This window comes from Trichosurus vulpecula, chromosome 8, assembly GCF_011100635.1.
Source record: "Trichosurus vulpecula isolate mTriVul1 chromosome 8, mTriVul1.pri, whole genome shotgun sequence".
Classification (NCBI taxonomy): Eukaryota; Metazoa; Chordata; class Mammalia; order Diprotodontia; family Phalangeridae; genus Trichosurus; species Trichosurus vulpecula.
The window spans coordinates 203,942,780-203,968,386 of NC_050580.1; the positions used below are offsets into that span (position 1 = coordinate 203,942,780).

Sequence of the window (25,607 nt, forward strand, 5' to 3'; positions counted from 1 at the left end):
AGGGGGGAGGGAGATAAGAGAGGGAAAGATACAAGAATGAGAAGACAACATCCACCTGAAGAGATAAGCTGATAAAAGAAAGAGAAACAGAAGCAGGGCAGAGACTGCCTACTGATACATGAAAGCAGCTGCAGGAGGGGCATCAGAAAATAAAAGCAGCAGCTTCAGGCTGACAAGACAAACAGCCCCTGAAGGTGTCAGTGGGAGCTGATTGGAGATAGCAGAATCCAGCTGTATGAAGAGCTGGCTGGGTTTGTGTGAATTACTCTTTAGCATGGAGCCCAGACAGCAGCATAAGGGAGTACATCTAGAAAGCTGAAGACTATAGAGTTAGGGCTGCCATTTCACTGAGAGAGTGTAATGCACCTGTTCAGAAGAAAAGCTTAGTGCTGCTTTTACTGCCTAAGAGTAACAGAGTAGTGGCTTCATCCATCAGGAGGGTCGAGAGACCCAGAAGAGGAGTAGGCATAGCAGGTGAAGTACGGACTGTTTAAGATCTGCAGTCCAGAGGCCTAAGTTGCTCGGGGAACATGAGTTTCTTTACAACACTTCACTGTGAGGCTTGTGTGCCCACTTTCCCCCATGGACATCGTATGCATTGGTGGAAGAATGTGTCCCAGTTTATAGATATACTGTTATATTTTGATTTTTCATGAGTTTTTCTTCTGTTGAAAATATCATTTTATGATATTTTTATGCTTTGCTTTCTTGATTAGTAAATATTTGGTGTTGAACATTCAACTGTGTCATTTTGACGACTTTGTATAAATGAGAAGCAAAGCAAGCTGTAGGAGTGTATCCTCTCCCCATCAGAAGGACTATTGTTAGGACCTTGAAGATTAGCAGTAACAGTATGGTCAACCCTTTGGAAGGACCACCCCAACCTGCTGGAATGGGTAGGAATGGGAAGACTGAACCAGCTCCAGCCTAGGAAGAGAACCTAGAGAGAAACGGGGGAACAATGTCACACCTGTGCACCTGTAACTATTTTAATTAACTATTTCCAATTTGTAAAAATTATAAATGGATTAGATACAGATTTATATGTGTGTTACATAAAGACTTGTGTATACCACTTCACTACATTTTACAGACGTTCCTGTGAAGATTCTGTCCCCCTTCCAAAAGCCCTTTTAGTTCTTTTCAAACTGGGGGAGAAGTGAAAGAAAATGTAAGTATTTCTGCTTTCCCTTTATCTTCTCAATACCTGTCATTTCATTTGTTTTTGAAGAAGGCACTAGATAGTTCTTGAGTGACCTGTAGCCAAATCACAAAACCTTAGCTTGAGTTTAGCATGCATTAAAAATATAAGCTCTATTATCCACAGATGCAGTTTTGTGTCTTGTTCCCAAATGTAACCAAAGAAGAAGTATTGATAATTCATGTACTTTTCCTGATTTCAAACACTTTGAAAACCCCTCAGCTCAAGATGATTGCTAAAGAGATATAGCAGAGGAATTAGTGTCATAAATCTTAGTCTAAAATTAATGTGCACTGTCAGATTTTTTTTCTTTTTTAATGACAATACAGGCAAAATGTGGCTTCCCTAATTTCGTAGGGGCCCAGGTAAAGTATAGTTAGTGAGATGCAACTGTTACAAAACATAATCAGGCTCAAAAGGAAAGTATCTTTATTTATACTCCAATCACACCTTCATACAGTTCTTAAAGGACTTAAAGACTTGAGTTTGTTTCCCTTCCTTAAGACAAAACACAAATGAACCATCTAAATACCGTCAATGTTGACATTTTCAATAAGTCTAAATGATAATGTTATAAAGTAGCAAGAACTTTGTTCCCAACAGATGCAAAAATCAATAATTAGAGCTGAATAAAAAATTACCTGAGAAGGATGTTGATAAGGTTCTAATACAAAGTAATTTCTCAACTGTTATTTTGTTCTGAATATTAAAAAACAGTACTAAAATTTTCTGTGGATTCAAAATACCTAATACAAATATGATATATAATGCTAGCTCCTGAAAGAAAATGAAAAATGGATCATGGTGATCTTTTGTTACACTATAATCAGTTATATATAAGGTATATTAAGTTGAAAGAAACAATTACCATTAAAGCTTCTAAGAAGCTATCACCAATGCTGCAGATTATGAACTATAATGAGACAAAATAAAAGTTAGGTTAATTGATCTTATAAATCTATTAACAGATTTTTGAAATCCTTCTTGTTCAAGTTGAAAAGAAATCTGTTTGATGTTCTTGTTCATGTGTAATCCAATGAAAGGACAGAGATTTTTATTCAGAAACACGAACGATTTGCTTCCCAATATTGCCACCTGTCATCATAGATTGGAAGGCAACTAAAAAAGAAAAAATGAATCATATTGAAGAATTAGTGTAAGTTGTATAATAGCCCTAATTATATAAATAACTGTTGTAATAGCTCAAAATAACATTATATATCTATACAGCGAAATGAAGTTTTATAATTCTGAATGATGTCCTAAATGATTATATCAGTTTTGAAGCACACAGATTAGTGCAAATGAAGGTATGAAATGACTTAAACATTAGTACCTGAAGTAAAATGTTCATCTGTGAGTAACTATATTTATTCACTATAAGTTCAGGGAAAATAAGTGAAAAAAGTTTTGAAATAATCCCTTATAAAGAATATAAATAACAATAATTACACAAGATGAGTAAATGAAACAAAAATCTGTTAACTTAAAAGACTAAGGGCTTTTGGGTAAATGTGGTATTCAGAAGAGTAGCTGTTTTTAGAATACTGACAACATGGATTTCTTCTAAGGTAAATATAATTCATTTTTTATACTGGAAAATAAAAGATTTTCAAAAATAAAAACTGTTTAAGTAATGCAACTCTTAAATAAAATTCTAATGGCTACGTATGTGCGGGCATATTCACCAAAGAAAAGCCCAAGAGAATTTTGAAAACTATGCAAATGGGGACCAAAAAAATGTATTTTCATGGGAATAAATATTAAAAATCTTCACCAGTCTCTGCAATATATAAACTGGGAAAAGTACTCCCCATTCATTCTGTAAAATGTATAAGCTGTGCACAAACTATTTAAAGAACTCAAGAAAGATCATAAAATGAGACACAGTAAAGAAAGATATTCCTCTAAAGTATCCTTAAATCGAATCTTTGGTAGAGGTTGGATAAGCTCATATTTTGTTCCAATTACTGTAACATTTCCCAAAAAATAGAAACATGACATGTAGCACAGAGAAAGAAAGGAATGCCTGTAAAAGTACTGTTTCAGAGCAAGAACTTACACTTGAATTATTAAGGAATTTCTGATCATCTTACCTCCCATGTTTTCCAAGCCATCGATCACTGTCTCTCTGACCTACAAATCAAAATAACTGGAATTAATTTTCTTCCTTACTTTGCAAGGTATAACTATTTAGCACTTTCCCCTTGAAAAATAAAGGTATACTTCTAATATGCAACATATGATCTATAAAAGCAAGATCAATAAAATCATACGTTTATGAATGAAATCTGTCTTTCTCCATCAACTAACATTATGGTTTTGCTTCTTTCCCCCTCTCATACTCTGCCCCCAAGATTCTCTGCTAAATAAATAAATATAATTTAAAAATTTACTACCAAATCAAAGCAACTGCAAACAAAACATAATCTTTGTTGTTGTTCAGTCATTCTCAGCAGTGTCCCAACTTTTTGTGACCACATTTGGGGTTTTCTTGGTAAAGATACTGAAGTGATTTACCATTTCCTTCTCCAGTTCATTTTACAGACAAGGAAACTGAGGCAAACAGATTAAGTGACTTGTCCAGGATCACCCACCTAGTAAGTGTCAGAGGACAAATATGAACTCATGAAGATGAATCTCCCCAACTCCAGGCCTGGTCCTCTTATCTATTTTGCTACTTGGCTGCTCTATAACCTTGTAAGGATAACTTTTAGAAAGAATAATTATGTACTTATTTTCTATTGTATAATATAGGATTTTTACATTAAGTCATAATTTTTAAAAGTAGGGGTGTATCCACACTTTGAGTCAGCCATTTTTTCCCAAATGGCTAAGAAATTAACTGATTTATCTTTAACCCAGGTTCCTTCTAACGTCTGGCCTCTCTTCCCTCCTCTAGTTTGTTGAAAGTAAATTGTTGGACTAGATGATTATTAAGAAATCTTTTCTATCTAAAATACTTTCTTTGACACACCTGCCCCCTGTAACTATACAGATAGATACTATGGGAGTGGAACACTGTCTACACCACCATATTCACTGGGTCTTGAGTGGTTATATTGAACTGCTTTTCTCTTCTTCCCTCCTTATTCTTTGTTACAAGGCATGGCTCACTGGGTAGGAGAGTGGTAAATGGTATATTCAGAAATGATTTGATATTAAAACAAAAGAAATTTAAAAAAAGAAATCCTGCAATGAAATTAAGTTTTCTTTGAAATTTTTCTGGCACTCACTTCTTTCTCTCCTTTTCTACTGCCACCTGAAGGAATTCAGTATCAAGGTGGCAAAATATGAAGGAGAATAAAGATCAGAAATCCTAGGCTTTGCCTCCCTACTTTAGAAGGACCAAGTATCAGACTGGGTGATGGAAACATCTGGGCCACAGCACGGATGAGAACACTGCCAGAACGGTCACCAATCCACACTGAGTATCAGGGCTATCAGTATAGTAAGGTAACTAAAAGGTCATTACCAGAAGGAGAGGAAAGATGGTGGAGTAGGAGGAAGAAGTACAGTGAGCTCCCCAAGAACTCTCCTCTATCTCTTCTAAAGAGACATAGAAGATATACCAGACTTGACTATTTTATTTTTCTTTCCTCCTCAGTGGACAGAGAGGGGAAGAAGAAAATTTGGAACTAATAATAAAAATTTTTAAAAACAAAAGAAAAAGAAAATATACCAGACTGAATCCTGATTGGGACATTCAAGAAAAAAGTAAAGTGAGTCATTCTTCAAGCCCAGGTCAGACAGAGGTCTACAGACACTGGGGATCTGATCAGAAGCACACTACCTGGAACATTCCAGTGCAGAGAGGCTAAGAGTATTTTACTGAAACTCCATGTATATGTTGCTCAGGCCCACATCCAGGTAAGGAATGTGCAGAGCTTGGACAAGTGAAAGAGAGATCAAACTTTGCCCTGGATCATGATGATGACCCAGGAAACACTGAAAACTTGCAGGTCCCCAACCTGAGGTGTCCCTGAGACCCTAGAAAAACTTAGTCCCCAAAAAAGTAGCAGCAGGACTAGCCCAGACATTCCCTACAAAAGGAGGCAAAGCTGGCTCTAACATCAACTATAAAGTCAGGAAGCAACCTGGAAGAATGAGCAAACAATAAAAGAATCACAGTATAAAAAGCTATTATGACAACAGAGATGCTCAAGACATAAATCCAGAACAAAAGAATGACTCCAAAATGTCTATAAGCAGAGGTTCAAAGTAAAACACAGCTTGGGCAAAAATTCAATTAGAATTCCTGAAAAAACTAATTTACAGCTTTTAAAAAAAGGACAAAATATTTTTTTATAAATGAGAGCATTTGAAGAAAACAATTGGAAAAGAAATAAAATCTATGAAAGAAAAAATTGGAAAGAGAATGGGAAATCTTGGCACAAGTAGCATAAAATTTGTTGTCAATGCAACAGATTCCCAGTAAAAGAGAATGGACCAAATAGATGTTAATAACTCCATGAGTCAGTAACAAGTAATGAAACAAAGTCAAAAGACTAAAAAAAAAGAAGAAAATGAAAATTATCTCATAGCAAAGGGGTAGGAGCTTGAAAAGTGATATTCCAGAAGTCAAATGATACAGGCTTAGAAGCAAGAATAATTTGCCTGGCATAACTAATTATAATGTTGTGGGGGAAAAATCAACCTTCAAAAAATAGAGGATTTCCAAGCATTATGAAAAGACAAAGCTGTGAAGAAATGTTGAAGTGCAAACAGAGTCAAGATGATCTTAAAAGAACAATGGAAAGGAAGGAGAAAAGAAATATAGCATGTGGGGAAAAGGAGAAGGAGGATGGACAAATAGTCACATAATTGGGTTTGTGTAGAGCAGCTAATACTTTGTATTAGCAAATAAAGTGGGACTTTCTGTTGTCTTTTGTTTTGGAGTGCTTCTCAGCACTAAGGTAATCAAGTGCCTTTGATTGAGTCCTTTGTTTGAATCAAGAGTCTTTGATTGAATTGAGAGTCTTTGCTGACCTGCTTAAGTCACAAGAAAGCCTAAGTCACATGAGTTTGAGTCACATGGTTGTGAAGCCCTCTGATACTGAAGGAGTATCTATACATTCTGAGGTTAGCATTTTGCTTGGGGTACACTCATGTTGGCGCTTCTCTCTCTGGTAACTATGTATGTAATGTCTTGGACAGATAGCTAGAAGCCTGTCTGTTGATTTGTGTTATTTTGCTCTGTTTATATAATTTCTGCTTGTAATTTCTTTTTAAAAAATTTTATGTATTTATTTAATATATTTACTTCTCAGCATTGATTTTCACAAGAGTGAAATTTTACAATTTTTTGAAATTTTTACAATTTTACAAATTTTCTCCCTATTTCTACTCTTCTCCCCCACTCCAAGATGGCATATATTCTGATTGCCCCATTCCCCAGTTAGCCCTCCCTTCTGTCACTCCACTCCCTCCCATTCCCTTTTCCCTTATTTCCTTGTAGGACAAGATAAATTTCTATGCTCCATTGCCTGTGTATCTTATTTCCTAGTTGCATGCAAAAACTTTTTTTTGAGCATCTGCTTTTAAAATTTTGAGTTCCAAATTCTCTCCCCTCTTCCTTCCCTACACACCCTCCCTAATAAGGCAAGCATTTCAACATAGGCCACATATGTATCATTATGTAAAACCCTTCCACAATACGCATGATGTAAAAAACTAACTATATTTTGCTCCTTCCTAACCCATCCACCTTTATAAAATTTTCTCCCTTGACCCTGTCCCTTTTCAAAAGTGTTTGTTTTTGGTTACCTCCTCACCAATCTGCCCTCCCTTCTATTGTCCCCCCTTTTTTATCTTCTTGCTTCTTCTTTCCTCTGGGGTAAGATACCCAGTTGAGTGTGTATGTTATTCCCTCCTCAGATCAAATCTGACGAGAGCAAGATTCACTCATTCCCCCTCACCTGCCCTCTCTTCCCTTCCTACAAAACTGCTTTTTCTTGCCACTTTTATGTGAGATAATTTACCCCATTCTATCCCTCCCTTTCTCCCTCTCTCAATATATTCCTCTCTCATCCCTTAATTTTATTTTATTTCTTTAGATACCATCCCTTCATATTCAATTCACCCTGTGCCCTCTGTCTCTCTCTCTCTCTCTCTCTCTCTCTCTCTCTCTCTCTCTCTCTCTATATATATATATATATATATATATATATATATATATATATATATGTATGTATATATACACACACACACACACATATATATGCATATTCCCTTCAGCTACCCTAATAATGAGGTCTCATGAATCATACACATAATCTTTCCATGTAGGAATGTAAACAAAACAGTTCAACGTTAGTAAGTCCCTTGTGATTTCTCTTTCTTGTTTACCTTTTTATGCTTCTCTTGATTCTTGTGTTTGAAAGTCAAATTTTCTATTCAGCTATGGTCTTCTCACTGAGAAAGCTTGAAAGTCCTCTATTTCATTGAAAGTCTATATTTTGCCTTGAAGCATGATACTCAGTTTTGCTGGGTAGGTCATTCTTGGTTTTAATCCTAGCTCCACTGACCTCTGGAATATCATATTCCAAGCCCTTCAATCCCTTAAGGTAGAAGCTGCTAGATCTTGTATTATTTTGATTGTGTTTCCACAATACCCAGATTGCTTCTTTCTGGCTGCTTGCAATATTTTCTCCTTGGTCTGGGAGCTCTCGAATTTGGTGACAATATTCCTAGCAGTTTTCTTTTTTGGAATTTTTTCAAAAGGCGATCTGTGGATTCTTTCAATTTCTATTTTGCCCTGTGGCTCTAGAATATCAGGGAACTTCTCCTTGATAATTTCTTAAAAGATGATATCTAGGCTCTTTTTTGATCATGGCTTTCAGGTAGTCCAACAATTTTAAAATTCTCTCTCCTGGATCTATTTTCCAGGTCAGTGGTTTTTCCAATGAGATATTTTACATTGTCTTCCACTTTTTCACTCCATTGTTTCTATTTTATAATATCTTGGTTTCTCACAAAATCACTAGCTAACACTTGCTCCAATCTAATTTTTAAGGTAGTATTTTCTTCAGTGGTCTTTTGGACCTCCTTTTCCATTTGGCTAATTCTGCCTTTCAAGGCATTCTTCTCCTCATTGGCTTTTTGGAGTTCTTTTGCCATTTGAGTTATTCTATTTTTTAAGGTGTTTTCTTCAGTATTTTTTTGGGTCTCCTTTAGCAAGTCATTGACTTGTTTTCCATGGTTTTCTCACATCATTCACATTTCCCCATTTTTCCACTACTTCTCTAACTTGCTTTTCCAAATGCTTTTTGAGCTCTTCCATGGCCTGAGACCAGTTCATGTTTTTCTTGGAGGCTTTTGATGTAGGCTCTTTGACTTTGCTGACTTCTTCTGACTGTATGTTTTGGTCTTCTTTGTCACCAAAGAAAGATTCCAAATTCTGAGTCTGAATCTGAATCTGTTTTTGCTGCCTGGCCATGTTCCCAGCCAACTACTTGACCCTTGAGTTTTTCGTCAGGGTATGACTGCTTGTAGAATACATAGTACTTTGTTCCAAGCTTGAGGGGATGCGCTGCTGTTTTGAGAGCTATTTCAATACAGCCACCTCTGCCACACCACCACTCCACATCTGGTTGGTCCAGGCGCGACTCACACTGGGCTTTGCTTCACTCTGCTCCCAGTTCCGTGCACTAGACCTTGCCCAGAGGCCATCCAGGCTGTCCTGGGCTACAGCCCGGCTTCCCTGTGTTATTTTGTGGGTTCTACAGTTCTATAATTGGTTCAGAGTCATTTTTATAGGATTTTGGAGGGACCTGGTGGGGAGCTCACACAAGTCCCTGCTTTCCAGCTGCCATCTTGGCTCCACCCCCCTCTGCTTGTAATTTCTGTTTGTACTTTCTCTGAAGTTCAGGGTGCTGACTTCTCCCCCTGAACTAAGTAAATGATATATGTATGTTTAATTAAAGTGAGATTGTAAACCCCTTAAAGTTACTTTCCTTAGAAAAGCAGATCAAAGAACCTGTGCTAGTCCCCTTCCTGTGTGCTGGTGTTATTGGTCTTACACAGCCAAAGTACTGGAAAGTAGCATTGTTGTTACATACTTGAACCTCACTTTCATCTGTATTGATTGATCAGAGGAGGGAAGGCTACACATGCACACTCACATTGTCAGTACTGCTTTTCATTAAATTGTAAACAAGATGGAAAGGGAAGAAGAGGAAACAGAGGAAAGGTTGATTAAGAAAGAAATTAGTACTAAGAAAAACAAAGTATAAATTTCTGCAAACATATTTATAATTCCTTTTGCAGTGGCAAAGATAGGAACCTGAGAAGTTGTCTATCAAATGGGATAATTGCTGAATGAGTTGTGGTATATAAATGGTGATCCACAGCTACTGTGCTGTAAGAAATGATGAACGGGATGGTCTAGATCAGAGTTGTCAAACAGGTGGTCCACAACAATTCCAACACTTCACCTGAACCAGATTAAAATGTAATTGGGAAAGATTTAACAAAATGGAAAAATATAACACAACATGGATATATTAATTTTTGGTTTTCTAAGCGAAAATGTAGCCTGTAGGGATCAGCTTCTATTTGAGTTTGATAACACTGGTTCTCAAAATACCAGTTCTCAAATTTTTTGGTCTCAGGGCCTCTTTACACTCTTAAAAATTGCAAAGCTTTTCTTTACTTGGGCTGTAGTTATTAGTATTTTCCAGTTAGAAATAAAATGGGTATTTAAAAATATTTATTCATCCAAAAATCACAATAAAGCTCTTACATGACCTTTTTGATGAAAAATAACTATTTTTCCAAAGGAAAAAACTTAGAGTAACACAGCATTGTTTTACATATTTTTGCAAATCTCTTTACTATCTGTCTTAACAGAAAACAGCTTGACTCTCCTCTGTGCTTCCACATTCAATCCGTTGTGATACATTGTTTGGGTTAAAGTATATGAAGAAAATCTGGCCTCAAAAGGATGTATGGTTGGGAAATGGAGGAGCATTTTAATAGTTAAATAATATTTTAGTATCATTATGAAAATAATTTTGACCTGAAGGACACTCTAAAAGGGTTTTGCGATCCCTAGAGATCCATGGACTGTGGTTTGAGAGTCCATGAGCTATAGATCTTTATTCCAATCCTATCTCAGCACTGTGGAATCCCCTCAGAAACAAAGTAGTATAATCTTCATATCAAACTGGTTTTTATTTAAATTAACTGTGGCAAGCAACTAGACACTTATCACAGCTATATAATCTGAACTAACTATACCCAGGATAACAATCTGATTTTTCAAACTACACAGAAATTTAGGGTCACTACATTTGAGGAATGAGATAAAAAGAATCAATTGATAAGGACACAGGATCAAGTCCTACCTTCAATTTTCCTTCTTTAAACCACTGGCTCAGTTGTAGAACTCCAGACTCAAATTTGTCCTTGTAATCAAACACCATAAATGTTTCCCTATAAAAAAATAAAAGAGAGCAATCTAAAACAGGAGAAAAGTAGGATCAGATAATTTCACAAGTCTCTCAAATCTTTTCATCTAACAAATGTCATGGCTTAATCATACTAAGTTCAGCCAGATGTGGTTTAGACAAATGTTATGCAAATGAAAGACATCAGGGAGTCAATGCCAAAATCATTATCTGAGTTAACGAAACCTATTTACTGTAGTTTTAAACACATACCATTACTCTGCTGGGTTTCAACTCTAAGGAACAAAATACCCTTCCAAGGATAAAGTCATTGCATCTAATCTCACTACCATGATGCTAAATCAAGCTCTGATAGCTCCCTCAGTCTCCTCCCCTCTCTGATAGGAGGGCTGGCAGGTGAAGTACCAAATGCTTCCCCGTGCCTTCCTGATAGAGGGCAGAAGCTAGGCTCTCAGCTCTTCTCTTCATTTTGCCTCTGCTTCTTGGCCTAGTCTCAACTCCAGGGAACAAGATGCTCCCTGGCGTTCCATACAAGGCCCCCTCCCCCACCTTTCCTACCTCCTTTTGTCTGCTGTCTACCACCTATTAGATTGTATGCTCTATGAAGGAAAGAACTGTCTTTCTTTTTATTAACTGTATCCTCAGCACTTAGCACAATGCCTGGCACATAGTAGGTACTTAATAAATGTTTACTGGATTGCACTGAATGGGAGAACATCTCTAGGTAAAAAAGCGTATCTATATGTGTATATACTTATACACACACATAGTATACGCATAAATGGTTTTAATATGGTAGTAAATAAAGAAAAGAAAGAATACCTTGTGATGTTTCTTGTTTTCCGAATTGACTCTACTTCAGACAGCAGTAGGGGAGGATAAGTGACACCCTTGTTGTACTGAGAAATCTGGCCACACAGGATAACATGGCCGTTCTGATTCATCTATTTAGAGAAACTTGATTACTATCCCACCGAAGAAATAGATTTTTCTTTATGAGCTGCTTTATGAAAAGTATGAATGTTTTCATAGAATAAGTATCAATGAAATCATCCTTGGAAGCCAAAATGAAACAAAAGCCTTTACTATTCCATTAATAGTAACTCAGATATTTTTTCTGGGGCGGGGAAGACTCCATCCATGACATGTATTTATGAACTTAAAGTAGTAAGCAAGTGGATATATAGAGTGGAGGTGAAACTTGCTAAACAGGAAGAAAATGTCATATGAAATTCTGTAATTCTAAGGAAACAAGCTCATCTTCAAATATTCACTTAACTTGAAATTATGCTAAAGTATCTAGTAAAGTGATATTATGATAATGAATGATGAAATACTAAGGCTCTATAAATATAAAATGTTTATCCACTTATAGTCATTTCAGTTTACTCTCCTAGCTTTCCTACTGGAAATGTTGGGAGCAGTAAGTAGAAATTGGGTGATCGTAGGACAGAAAGAATCAAAGCCTAGCAAAGACAATTCTGTTTCTTTCTGAGAAACCTGGAGAACATCCCAAGATCAGTCATCATTTGATTGTACCTACCTCATGTATGCCTTTCTTTCTCTATGGCATGATTAAATGTAATTCTTTTTTCTTCCTACTATATCCTCCATATCCTTTATGACAAGCATGAGAGACAATAAAAGCTTACTGCTAATGATGAAACAACTTTAATTCATTAACTTGGAAGAATTAATGTGAAAAGGTTTAGATTATCTCATTTCATAGAATGCCTCCCTTGAGGGCAAGGACTGTTTCATTTTTGTCATTGTATCTCTAGCTCTGCATGGTGCCTGGAAGACAGTAGGGGCTTAATAAATGCTTGTTGATTGGCAAAAAGCTAAATGTTGAACACTATGTACAAAACATCTAGCTCCATATGCTCTTCTATTTCATCCTCTAGAATTCTTGTTCCATATAATTAACAAATCACTCTGTCTTAGGTCTTCTTCTCTCATGATGCTTCCGTCTTCTGGCACTCAGTGAGGCCTGACACTCAGTGATACTTCATCACTTGCATTCTTTCTAGGATGGGTTGCACCTTCTCTCACACTCCCCAACTCACTGGGCCCAGAAGGAGAGATGGAATACTTCTTGTTCCCCATGGATGCTTTCATACTCTCCCTCTACCATCACTCAGCAAACTGTCTTCATTTGAGAGTCACTATCCATAGTTATCACTCAGTTTCAGGTGTCTATTATGTACCAAGCCCTAGGACATGCCTCCTTTCTCAATGTATTCAGTGCCTTGGCTCCTTTTCCATCCAAGTTCATGCTTTATATTAAGGAATTCAACATGCATATTGATATTGAGTAACCTCCCAGTTCCTCAATCTACTTAACTCCCATGAGCCATTTCTTGACTCTACCTCAGCTATACAGACCTTGATACAAGACTTCATCTTGCCATTACCATAAATATTCCACTTCCATGGTGAGTAACTCTGACATTTCCCTATTTTATTCTAATCTCTTATAATTCCATCTGTCTGTATGCTGTCAGGGGCCCCACCCTAAGACTATTTTTGCTGTTCTCTTTTCTTACTATTAGGAGACACCTTGTTTTCCAGAGGCAAGTCCCAGCAAGTAAGATGTGCCCTGAGCTTGGCATAGCAACAATCCTTTGCATTCACCCTCTGGATGAACTCTGCTGCAGCTAAATCACAGAACTGGCTTAAACCAGCTCCAGGTGGTCCGTGAGCCCAGACAAGCACCTAAAGGAACCATGTTCTGGTCATGAAGCTCTGCTATGAATAGACTTTTTGTCACTGGGCAAGCTCACCTCATTGTCACTGGCACACTTCACTACTGTGGTCGCATCTCACTGCTTCATTCTTTGTCTAGCCACAACTATAGGTAAGCAGGCTAAGCCTTGCTGCCTTGGTCTTAGAGGAGACCCTGGCACATATGTCCACTTTCCCTCCTCCACTGGAATAAAGAAGGCTTTTTGTCTATAACCTCTGTGAGCTCTTTGGTTTTATTTTATTTTGTTTTCCAGACTGATTCTTGGTATAAAGCTTTTGCTATAACCTTCTGTGGCTTTTTGGTCAGAGTTCACAGTTGCTGTACAACCTCTGTGAGCTCTCTGGTATTTTCAGGGTGCGAACAGTTGGTGCATGATCCCTGTGGCCCTTTGGTCACTTATTTTCAGAGTCTGACAATGCCTTACTCTTCTTAAACCTATTCTTCGTGTTCCTCATGACCTCAAATTCCTCCACTCCCCAGTACTATCCCAGGCCATTAGCCTTGCTCTAATTACACGTTCCTCCTTCTCACTCAAACCCATATATCCAGTCAGTTTCAGATCTTGTCATTTTTACTTCTTAGAAATTTCTTTCATTCATATTGCTACTATCCTAGTTCAGGCCACCAACACCTCCTGCCTGGACTATTGTAGCAGCCTCTCTTCCTCATGTGTCTCTCTTCTCCACTCCAGTTTCCACAAAGCAGCCAAAGTGACTTTCCTAAAGCACCCACCTGACAACACCATATCTAAACTCAGTAACCTTCAGTGGCTCCATGTTACATCCAAGATCAAATAAAAACTCCTCAGTTTTTCACTTAATGATCTTCACAAAATGGCCCCTTCCTACCTTTCCTGTCTTCTTTTTTGTTGTTGTTTTTGTTTTTTTGGCAGGGGAATTGGGGTTAAGTGACTTGCCCAAGGTCACACAGCTAGTACATATGTCAAGTGTCTGAGGCTGCATTTGAACTCAGGTCCTCCTGACTCCAGGGCCGGTGCTGTACTCACTGTGCCACCTAGCTGCCCCCCCTTTCCTGTCTTCTACACACTCAATGGTCCAGCCATTTTGGCCTGCCTGTGGCTCCTCACACACAATGCTCCATCTCCTGTTTCCATGACTTTCCATCATTGTTGTTCAGTCGTTTTCAGTCTTGTCCAACTCTCTGTGACCTCATATGGGGTTTTCTTGGTAAAGATACTGGAGGGGTTTGCTATGTCCTTCTCCAGCTCACTTTACAGATGAGGATTTTATTTTACATTTTTTACATTTTACATTTTATAGACGAGGCAAACAGAATAAGTGATTTGCCCAGGGTCACATAGCTAATAACTGTCTGAGGCCTAATTTGAACTCAGGAAGGTGAAGAGTCTTCCTGGCTCCAAGCCTGGTGCTCTATCCACTGCCTTTGCATTGGCTGCCCCCAAATGCCTGAAATGCATTCTTTTCTCCCCACTATCTCTTGGAATTCCCATTTTCCTTCAAGACTCAGCCAAAGTACAAGATTCACTAAATTGATTCTAGGAGCCATTAATGCCCTCCCTCTCCCAAAACTACCTTGTGTTTATTCTGTGTATATTTATGAATGTATGCAATGTGGCCTCTACTAGGAGGGCAACATGTTTTACTTCTGTCTTTGTATCCCTAATGCCTGATACTTAGTAGGTGCTTAATCAGTGCTTCTTGACTGACTGTTGTTACTGTAACTCTGTAAAGGACACAAATTAGATCCTAAGCATGACTACACTGCAGAACACAATAATAAACTATCAGATTGTTCTATTAGAGCACACACACAACTTCACAAAATTGTTTTTTGACTGCTGACTGAGTAACAAAGTAAGTGTGTAAGGGGCAGCTAGGTGGTGCAGTGAGTAGAGCACCAGCCCTGGAGTCAGGAGGACCCGAGTTCAAATACAGCCATAGACACTTGACACACTTGTGTGACCTTGGGCAAGTTACTTAACCCCAATTGCCCTGCCTTCCCCCCTCAAGAAACAAAAGCAAAGTGTGTATGTATGTATGTATATATATGTACATTATACACACACACACACACACACACACACACACACACACACACACACACACACATATATATATATAAAACAAGAGCAGGAAGTCACCAATTACCTGGTGTATAACAGTATCACTGATGTCACCACCAACAAGAAATAACTCAACTGATGTTCAAAGGTTACAGCCAATGGGGACTAAACATCAGCACAGATTGTTACCAGCTATTTGATTTGTACCAAATTATGGTGTAACAGTTTCACAATGTTGTAATGTTGTTTGGTTATAATGTAGTAGGATGTTATTGTAAAATGACAATATTTAGAATAACATTAAACTGAGTATGTCTGTCCTAAATTCTATATTCTTGTCCCCAATGACTTACCTTTTATTTGGAATTTTTAAAAGTCAGATAAGTTATTTAACAGATTTTTTCATTAGGATATGAAATCTCAGAGAGGTGGTTTTTTTCTCATTATTTCCACGAAAGTATCTAGTCATTTACACCTAAGTCTTTTTCTCTAAGTTTTCATAAATGTAGAACTAGCCCCAAGCAAATTGCCAAATCGCAGTATATTTATTTTTAATAACAGCAGTAACATAGTTGACTACTGATACACCACACTTCTATCAGAAATATTTAGACAAAACATTACATATGCTTCTCAGTCTTATACTTGTGCCTGTCTAGTTTTATATTGAAACTTCAGTTACAGATGTTTCTTTCTAAAAATCAAATAAATAATCATGAGAAAAGTTTACCTGGCCAGCCAATGATCCACAAACACCTGCAGCTCCACTGACAACCATTGTCTGGTTGGAACCAATGGTTACGTGACCTTTTTCTCTAATTGCAATTAAAGAAGTCAATCCTGGTATACCAATAGCACCAAGAAAGTAAGAAAGGTGTCCATCTACAAGTCGTGGGTCTACCTAAAATAAAATATTCCCATAGTTTATATCACACTGTGGATTTCTATTAAAAGTTAAACAGGAAACATTGACAGAATTAACCCTGTGTAATTTTTGTTATGGTAAAGTACCTATACATTAAGGGAACTAAAGTATAAAGTTGGAATGAAAGTAGTATGGAAAAGAGTTGGGACCAGAAGTCAGGAAGACCTTGTTCTGCCTATCACAATTGGCTCTGTAACTGTGAGCAAGTCACGTAACCTCTCAGTGACCACAAAAACCTCTCACATTCAGCGGCCAAACAGTTGCCAATCTGCATCGGTAGAGGGAGTTTTCCTCATTGGAATACTCATACATTCTATCAAACAAAAATGGCAACATTAGAATACGGAATCTCTAATCAAAGCCTCAAGCCAAAGTTCAACCCCCAAAATATCAAAGGATGTGAATGTGGGAAAACAGGGACACTGACATGCCACTTGTAGAGCAAATGATACAGACATTTTGTAGAGCAATTGAGAACAATACCCAGAGTTATTAAACTGTAAACTCCCCTTAACCTAGCTATACCATTACTAGTGGCAGAGAAATCAAAGAAAAAGGAAAAGGCCCTACATGTATAAAAATATTTATAGTAACACTTTCTGTAGAGGTAAAGAAATGAAATCTAAAGGGGTGCCCATCATTTGAATGGCTGAACCCATTACAGCACATGAATATAATGAAATACTACTGTACTATAAGAAATGATAAAAAAACGAATGTCAGAGAAACTTGGGACTACTTGAACTCATGCGGAGTGAAGTGTTCAGAACCAGGATAATAATTTAAACTATAACAATATTGAAAAAAATTTTGGAGGACTTAAAAACTCTAATCAATGCAATGACCAATCATAATTCCAGAGGAACAATCATGAAAAATGCTATCTACCTCCTGACAGAAAGGTCAGGAAAAGAGTGCAGAGTGACACAGAGTGACACACATTGAGACACAGCGAAATACACAAGGCGGATATAGGAATTTCTTTCGTTTCACTATGCATATTTGTTACAAGGGTTTTGATTTTATTTTTTTGTGGGGAGAAAAAGAGGAGGGAAGGAAGGGAAACTACGATAATTCTTTCATCAACAAAATAGTGCCATGAATGTGAAAGGTCTTGGTCTCTGCTTTAGCTGTTGAAGACTTTTTTTGTTCATCTGCTTTTCTACATAACTCTTCTAGTAATTAGCTATGTGATCTTGGGAAAGTAACTCAGTCTTCCTTTGTTTCAGTGTTGTGATCTGTAAAAGTGGGGAGAGAACTGAATAACCTTCAAGGTTCCTTCCAACTAAGATCTGATTTGTAGATCAATCACCACAATGAAATAATAATACCTCCTCACATTTGTATAATGACACGTTAAGGTTTGGAAAGAAATTTCCTTACAACCCTGTAAGACAGGTAATGCAAAAATTGTTAGTGGCTATCATAAGGGCCAGCACTGGGCAAAACTGTGAAGTATGACTGTAAGACCTCTTCCTTGCTCTTTCTGCACCCTACTGCCCCTTAAACACCTTTCCTTACTATAAACATTCATTGTTTCCATGATGCCTTCCAGATGCTCAGCTCTCAGCGGCAACAATCCTCCAGTCAGCAGCAGGCCAAGTTCTTGACCCTTTTTCCTGTATTCTCTTTTCAAAACTTAACTGTCTTCTAAATTAGTCTTTTAGAAATCTCCACCTGTTAGAAAAAATTCTAGTTGAGATGTGCCACACTAATGCTTGTAAACTAGTAGTAATAACACATATGTATATTTTAACAGCTGCTTTTAACTAATGATGAAAGGTTCAAGTCGTAAAGCAGGCCAACTGGTGAGTGGGAAGTTAGGAGGAGGCGAGAATTTCCCCCAAACCTTCAAATCATACCACCATAAAGTCCCTAGTTATTACTATGAAGTGACAAAGGTCCCTTGACTACAATTTTAAGCATAATTCTTTTACCTGTGATTCAGATAGTAAATGAAAGTCATTAACTATACTTTCAGTGAAAACATGGTTAATTTTTATATAACTTATTCTTTATATAAATTTTCAGGTAATAAAAAGGAATCTGGAAGATAAAATAATCAATTAACTGGTGGTATGGATTTTGCTGCATTTAATGACTTAGTAGGCAGAAGAAACTGGATGATTTCAGTACCAAGATTTCATTATCAAGACAATCTTGCTATTAAGCAGAATCAAATGCCAAGGAAAAAATGAATTGAGAATTATAGGAAATATATATATGCAATATTTACTGCAAATTACCTTCTCAAGGGTATTTCCCTCTAAAATAGCCTTAGTCTACCACGGCCAATTAAAATATGTCACAAAATCGCCTTTAGCCAAATTTTCATATTGACTCTCTTCCATAATTCCAACACCTCTTCCAACAACCACTTCAGACAGCTGAAAAGGCTTCATAAAGTCAATAACAGTCTCTTCATTCAATTTAATACGCTGGAAAAACAAAAACAGTAGGAAAAAAACAATAAAATGTGAAGGAACAAAAGGTTAAAAATCTCAAGGGAAAGAATGAAAACAGAAGGAATGAAAAGAGGTTAATAGCAGTGCCAGATCTTAAACTACAGAGCAGTACTCATCCAAAGACTTTTAGTATTGGATGTAAAAAATAGAAAAGCTAATTAGTGGAACAGTTCAGACGTGCAAGACCTAGAAACAATCAAACATCATAACATAGTATTTGATAAACCCAAGGACACTCAAGCACTACTTACCATAGAAGGATCCACAGAGAGATAAAGAGTTCGGACTTTTACTTGTCCCTTATTCAATTTATCTGGTAAATTAGCCTCTTCCATACGGAAATTCTCTGCCACTGGGACACCATGTGTTCCTAAAATAATGATGGATAAAGAAAAGGCAATAAAAATATTTTTGAATAATCGTTCTTTTAGCTATTATTTTCTAAACAATTCCCTTTAGCAGTCATTCCCTTATTCACTTCAAATGTCCATTTCCCATTATCAGCTCTGCTGCTTTCCACTCCATAGGACATCATACCTCCCCCAGAAGAAGCTGATCAACTCATATCTCACCACCAGGCAAACTGACACAGTTTTGGAAAACACCTTCTCAACTCCCTCACTTGCCTCTCCCCTCTGATTACAGGGCTGGAGGGTAAAGCAATAATATCCTCCCAAAGCCTTCCTTTATAGAGAGCTCAGAACTTTGAAGCTAACTCCATTTTCTACCAGTAGCTTTGCTTAATTTCCAATCCATGGAACATCATGATGCCTCCACGCTAAGTACCCCCTGGTGCTGCCCTGTTGCTCACTCTGGCACCCCCATTATACTTCCTCCCCTCCCCATTAAATTATAGGCAGTCCCTGAGGACAAGAACTGTTTTATTTAAAATCTGTATCCCCAGTGTTTTAGAAGGCATTTAATAAGTGCATATTGAACTGAATAATGCCTGTTTTTGAGTTGCATTTCCTAACAATTTTAAAAGACCTACTTAGACTAAATTATTTTTGAATTGCTGCAGATATTCTCAAAAATATTCCTTTGAAACTACAGATTTTACAACCAGTGTGACCCAGAAATCTTTTGACAAATCTCTTTAAAGTTTTATTGATGCTTATTGTATTTACCTCAGTCATTTCTTGGAATTCCCCCACCCCATAACTCTCCTATGTCACAAATATTTTTCAAAGTTTTATTGATACTTATTGAATTTTCCTCAAAGTCTTTTCTTGGAAATCCCCCAGACCCCCACCTCCAACTCTCCTGTGTTAAGCAAAAACATCTGATAGAGAGATTGCATCTGAGAATATATAAAATTAGGCCCTCTTTACTGTGAGGAGGGTACTATGTTTCATTATCTGTTTTCTGGAATCTTTATTGGTTTTTCAATTACTCACTGTCCAACTTCCTTTTAATTTTTTCATCTATATCACTGTGGTCCTAGTTTATACTGTTCTTTTCATGCTGTATATTTTGTCCTGCATCAGTTCACATTGCTCATGAAATGAACGTTTCCATGTTTCTCTGAATTCCCCATTACCAGAGTTTCCCTTGTAACACTGTGGATTTTATTTTATGCATTTATAAATAGCATTCTCAGAAATGTTGAGTTAAAAGATCAAGAACCTACGTATTGAGAGCTCCTTATCCTCACTCCACAACTTATAAACGCGCCCAGAGACACACCAATCATTTCTTAATGCACAATAATATTTCATTATATTCCGACACCATTCTCCAATTGATGGGCCCTCACTGTTTCTGATCTTTGAAATCCGCAGGGTGATGCATTTAACATTTTGGGACATACTAAACTTTTGTTTCTAAAGGATTATATAGGATATATGCCCAATTAGGATCACTGAGTCAAAGGGCATGGACAATACAGACAGTTTTCTTGCAAAATTAAAAACTGTTATCCAGAATAGCTGGACAAATTCACAGCTCTAAAAACAGTATATTAGTGTGCCTGTCTTCCAAAGACCCAACACAAATCAACTGTTTCCCATTTTTTGGTCAGCTTTTCCAAGTCAATCAAATGATATATCTGTAAAGTGCTTAGCACAGTGCCAAGTACTATATAAATGCTTATCCCTTCCTTCCCCCAATTTGCAGGCTGTGAAATTCAGCCTCAGAGCTGCTTTCATTTGAATTTCTCTGATTACTAATTATATAATAATAAAGCTAGTAATAATAAATAACTACATTTATATTGTCATTTAAGGGTTGCAAAAAGCTATTTACACAGTATATCTCCTTTTGTCCTCCCAACAACTTTGGGAGCAAGGTGTTATTATTTTCCGCATGTTACAGAAGAGCAAGTTGAGGCTTTAAGAAGTTAAGTGACAGGCCCCAAGGTCAAACAGCTAATAAACATTCAAGGCACAATTAGAAATGAGGTCTTGCTGACTCTACCACCTGGGTTCCTTCTATGTTTATTTGGAGCATGTTTTCAAATGATCTATTATACCTTGCAATATTTCTTCTGAAAATTATTTGTTTACATCTTTGACCGCTGATCTATGGGGGAGTCGTTCTTGGTATTATATATCTGTGTCATTTTCCTACATAACTCAGCTATCAGACATTTATCATTAAACCTTTCATTGTTCAACCACCTAACCACCTGTTTTAGAATTATAGAAGGATTTAGAAAGTTAAAAAAAAGTTTGTGTTTCAGTTCTCAAGACTTAAAATTTAAGACTTAAACCGAATTCTTCCTGACTCTGTGGCCCGCCTTCTTTCTATTCATTATATCAGTGCTGTCTCTCATACTGAACTGTGTGTAGGAAAAATTTCCTATCCTTATCTATAAGGACGATAATTTCTCATACAAAATATGAGAGTTTAAATCCTTAAAAAGGAGGAATTCTAAAAGTAAACAAGAAGTACAGAAGAATTTGTGGTTGGGAAGCAGATGCTAAGAAACATGATTTTTAGCACACATGTCAATATTAATTTGTTAGCACTTAACATGTAAAATCCTTGTCCAGTGACTAAGTCATTTTACTACTGGAGGAAATGAATATCAATAATTCTATTGTAAGTATAAAAGAAACCAACAGCTATCAGGATATTAAACCTAAGTAGGATAGCTGGCAGGTTTTCAGAACTGAAAATTAGCGAGTTGGTTTCAATGTACCTCAAAAGGCAACCGGAAACATCATTTTGGGAGACATCTGGTCATCTTCCATTCCAGTGCTCAAGAGGAACATAACCCAAAAGACCACTGAGAAGATAATTGTACCTTTGCAACAACATCAGTTTCAAAAGGTTGAGAAATTCTACAAAGAACTTGATAAGACTCTCCATATTAAAGAAACGCAGCCACTCCAGTGCAAAGGTTCGGTATTGGGAAGATGGACAAAAAATATGTTGGAAAACATGACTCAGAATCAAGAAACAAGAGAGAGGTTTCAGCAACAGAGAATCTGTCCCTACATGCCTCATGATAAGCAGCCCAAATGCCTCTAGAATCCTTGTCCCCTTCTTTGTGGTGGCTGCTTCTGTTTCTGCTTCCATTCTCCTACCTCCATGTGGTTTCTCATAGCTTCCATCTCCAGCTCCATGTCTCCTAGGAACTGGGCTACTCTTCAAATCTATCTCCTGGACTCACTGAACTGAGTTTTAAGGTTACTCAGAGTTAAGGCCTGAATATGTCTGTTGCTTCCTTTCTGATTCACTCAAGGGACTAATTTGCAATTTATAAAGGGATCACCTTTTGACAATTTTAACACCTCATTATATAGCCTTTTCAGTGATAAGTTTTTCAGTATATCAACTCCCTTAAACTAGTGAAGTACAACAACATTCATAATGGGGGGATATCATGAGAGGTTTAAATCAAAGTAGAAAATTCAGCCTTCCAAGAAGTCAGGGATTCCATGCTTAACAAGGCTACATTTCATCAGGTCACCATCAGTCATTCTCAAAATACAATTTACTTTCTGACTCTTTCAATGACATTGCTAAAATAAAACTATTTTGCTAAGCCTTTGCAACTAAGATACTGCCCAACCATCTCACCTCTCTGAAGTGATATCAACTAAATTTCTCAGAGTCTGGAAACCATCCTTGGCTGCTACCATATCTGTAACACTGCCTATGTTTTGTATAACTACCCAAGTCACTTTCTTACTCTTCAAGCTCACAAGTTCATAGAATTAAAAGTTCAGTTTTCCCTTCTGAGTGAGTTTAAAAGTTCAGCTTTCCTGTAAATAACCTTAATTAAAAATAACCTATTATCTTTGTGCCTCTGGCAGTATTTGCAGGATGCAAGTACTGCTATCTCTCATTGCCCTTCTCTGAAGTTTGGTATCTGCAAACTACAAACTGCAAAGCATGGTATCTATAAACCTTTAGCTAGTCTTGCAGAATGCAGATGGACTTCAGAAGAAGGAGGGGTTGTTTCTAGACCTGCATTCCCAATCTCCAGCCAAGCATATTGTCCTCCATGCCTATGATGCTACAGGCTCCGTAGCCAATCATATTGTGTTCCCCATCTATGATGCCACCTTCTATTTCTGCGATGTTCCTCTTTTTCTCTATAAAAGAGGGCTGTCCCCCTCCTTCAGGGTCTTAGCTAGCTAAGGAGGCTTAGACTCTGTTTACTGACAAATTCAGGTTTCACTAATAAATCATGATCAGAACTTTGTCTCTCAGTTTACCACCTATGTCTCACTTTCTCAATAGGTGGAGTAGAGAGAAAATTTGGAATTGAAAATAAAAATAAAAAACAATGAAAAAGTAAACACTAAATTAGAAGAAAGGCCAAAAGTTAAAGGCCAATCAGTATATATGGTTACAGCAACTATGAACCATGTTTTTAAATAAGTTGGCAACTCCAAAATAAAATTGTCTACAATGACTTCTGTTTTGAGAAATTTAATGGAAGTAAAATAATCCTATAACACAAAGGTTGAAAAAGCCCAGAAAAGACACTGGTTAGCAAACCGTTAATTTTATTGTCAAGCAGAGAGTCAGGCTAACTCATGGGCAAAATGCCACAGGAAGATGTCAGAAGAATTTGTGCAACAGCAAAAAGCAACTGAGGAAAAACTGAATTTATACAAAGCTTGGTGTGAGATGTAGACAGATAAATCCAATCATCCTCTGTGCATCTGCTGATGAAACACAAAGTATAATAACAATAACAAGAACTCATAGTAAGCTTGTGAAGTAGGTAATGAAAGTATTGTCCTAATTTTCCAGATGAGAAAACAGAAATTCAGAAAAGTTAACTGACGTAACCAAGGTCACGCAATTACTGTCACCACCAAGACTCAAACCCAGGTCTCCTGACTAGTCCATTTTTTCCCCTACTGTATTCTCTCTTCATTTTGAACTGAGGGAAAGTGGAGAAGTTGAAAGACATTGGGGCTAGGGGTGTTTAGCCATAATCATTCGCCCCAACAAAAGGAGGCCCATTGAAGCATTTTTTTATGTGCACAAGAGGGAAAAGGAGGAAATTCAGAAAAAAGCACAAATAAGCAGACCAGTTTTGAAAGTTAATCAATGGAATTATTTACATGCTTTTTTTTTAAGGAAGTGGTAATGGAGATTCACAGTTTCGTATTCCAGTGCTTAGAACATTGCCTAGCAAATAGTAAGCACTTAGTATATGTTTAGTGACTGACATTTTGGAACTTGACAGATCTTTTTTGCGGGTTATATTTATGGGTTTTTACCATATGAGAAAATAACACATATCAGTACTATTATGGAAACTGTTTTGACCTGAAACCCTTCAAGGGGCCCCAAACCATACTTTGAGAATTTCTGGGGATTCTAGTCCAATCTCTTAATTTTATAGACACAGAGACTGAGGTCCCAAGAGGTGAGTGATTTGCCTGAGATCACAAAGTTATAAAAGTGGTAGAGCCAGGATTTGAACCCGGTCATCTAATTACAAATCTAATGCTCTTGACACTATGCAATAAGGAAGGCTATTACATGAAAGACTGTAGTGACTATTCTATAGTCAGTCAGGGTAGAATAGGAAAAATTGATCCATCAAGAGACCTAACCTTCTCTGAAGGTCTTTGAGAATATGAATTGAAGTGAGTAGAGCACTGGCCCTGGAGTCAGGAGGAACTGACCTCAGACACTTGACACACTTAGTAGCTGTGTGACCTTGGGCCAGTCACTTAGCCCCAATTGCCCTGCCTTCCCTCCTCCACAAAGAGAACTCAATAAAAGAATATGAATTGATAGACAGCCTATAGAATACATAAAGCCTGTGAAGGGATGAATTAGATGACCTCTGGAACCCCTTCTAGGCTTAAGCTTCTGTGATTAAAGTTAGACAAATGGTACAGAAGTAGATCGATACTTTCTATAGGAAGTGGGAAAACACACTTTAAGTATCAATGATAAATTTTAAAAAGAACAATTAAAAAGAATCTATTCTACTTAGTATCATTCTAATTACTGCAAATGATTCCAGGGCAAGGAATACAAAGAAGAGTTTTGTGGATGTTTGCTCATGTGCTTTGGGCTCTGTACCACTGTGGACAATTTTCTAACATAACACTATTCTCTATCACCTTTTTTTTTTGCATTTTAGGCCAATAACTGTTGTTATGACTTCTATCTCTTTAAGAAGTAACAAGTAGCCAGAGCTGTGCATTAATCATTAGCAAATACATACCAGGTCGGGAATTCAGTACAACTCTATGAACACGCATCACTGCGTTCAGGCAGTAGGCCTACAAAGATCTATCTTCAGAGCTTCCTAAAAATTTAAAACCAAAGAAGAGTTTGAAAAAATTGATTAATTAAAGGAATAAAAGAAATGCATTAAGAATGTGTCTATGT

The 25,607-nt window shown here is 37.2% G+C and overlaps 1 pseudogene; it reads right to left on the reverse strand.

Moving 5' to 3' along the window:
* Positions 1 to 1,741: 1,741 nt before the first annotated feature.
* On the reverse strand, positions 1,742 to 25,514 carry LOC118827964 (annotated as a pseudogene).
* Positions 25,515 to 25,607: the final 93 nt, after the last annotated feature.